The sequence below is a fragment of the Mandrillus leucophaeus genome, unplaced genomic scaffold (genome assembly GCF_000951045.1).
Source record: "Mandrillus leucophaeus isolate KB7577 unplaced genomic scaffold, Mleu.le_1.0 Scaffold88, whole genome shotgun sequence".
NCBI lineage: Eukaryota > Metazoa > Chordata > Mammalia > Primates > Cercopithecidae > Mandrillus > Mandrillus leucophaeus.
The window spans coordinates 5467742-5469354 of NW_012109585.1; positions in this window are offsets into that span (position 1 = coordinate 5467742).

The window sequence follows — 1613 nt, forward strand, 5'->3', positions numbered from 1 at the left end:
AGGCAGGAGAATGGTGTGAACCTGGGAGGGGGAGCTTGCAGTGAGCTGAGATCCAGCCACTGCACTCCAGCCTGGGCGACAGAACGAAACTCCGTCTCAAAAAAAAAAAAAAAATTGAGTTGTTAAGAGTATACCTTTTTAGTAACGTTGAAAAAATATGCAAAACAATTCAGTTTCTTATTTAGAGATACGTACATAAGTAGTAAAAGTATAAAGAAATTCCTGACTTGGTGTGATGACTCATGCCTATAATCCCAGCACTTTGGGAGGCCGAGGTGGGCTGATCACCTGAGGTCAGGAGTTTAGAGACCCCATCTCTACTGAAAATACAAAAATTAGCCTGGTGTCATGGCAGATGCCTGTAGTCCCAGCTACTCAGGAGGCTGAGGCAAGGAGAATTGCTTGAACCTGGGATGCGAAAGTTGCAGTGAGTTGAGATCGTGCCACTGCATTCCAGCCTGGGGAACCAAGTGAGACTCTGTCTCAAAAAAAAAAGAAAAGAAATTCCTGAGAATGATTGACACCAAAATCAGAATAGTGTCTACTGCTTATAGGGGGAGAGAGTACTTGGAGATGTGATCCAGGAGAAGTACACAGTAGCCTTCTACTATGTTGGTAATGCTTTATTTCCTAAGGTGATTGTTTGATGGGTAGCACAACTGTTCACTGTATTGGTCCTTACCTTTTGGGGTAACATTTTATAAAATGAATGGTTGCTGAGGAAATGGAGAATCACCAAAAGTCCTTTTGAGAAGCTTGGCTGGAGAGAGTTGGGGGCCAGTGAAGACTTTTTTTTTTTTTTTTGGAGACAGAGTCTCGCCTTGTTGCCCAGGCTCTGGAGTGCAGTGTCACGATCTCTGCTCACTGCAACCTCTGCCTCCTGGTTCAAGCGATTCTCCTGTTTCAACCTCCTGAGTAGCTGGGTGTACAGGTGTGCACCACCATGCCCAGCTAATTTTTATAATTTTAGTAGAGACAGGATTTTGCCATGTTGGCCAGGCTGATCTCGAACTCCTGGCCTCAAGTGATCTGCCCGTCTCAGCCTCCCAAAGTGCTGGGATTACAGCAGACATGAGCCACCATCCTGGCCTTCTTAAAATCTTTTTTAAAGAATATGTTTGAATGCTGATGGAAAGGATTCGAAGGATTCATTAGAGATGCAAAAGTTGAAGTTATTTGAGAAAAAGTCGCAACTGCTAAAGGTCTAGAAGACAGCAAAATGAGGATAATTGTTCTTTGTTAGGAAGATTTGAGTTTTTTTCCTTTGTCACTGGGAGGGAGGAGAATAGATGTAGACGCTGATAGTTTGAAAGCTGATGGTTGATTGATAAAAATATTTTTCTTCCATTGTTTTTTAGTTTTATTTTATTTTTGACATGGAGTCTCACACTGTTACCTGGGCTGGAGAGCAGTGGGGCGATCTTGGCTCACTGCAACCTCTGCCTCCTGGATTCAAGCGATTCTCCTACCTCAGCCTCCCGAGTAGCTAGGATTACAGGCACCCACCACCATGCCTGGCTTGTTTGTTTGTTTATTTATTTATTGAGACGGAGTTTCACTCTTGTTGCCCAGGCTGGAGTGCAGTGGCACAATCTCCACTCACTGCAACCTCT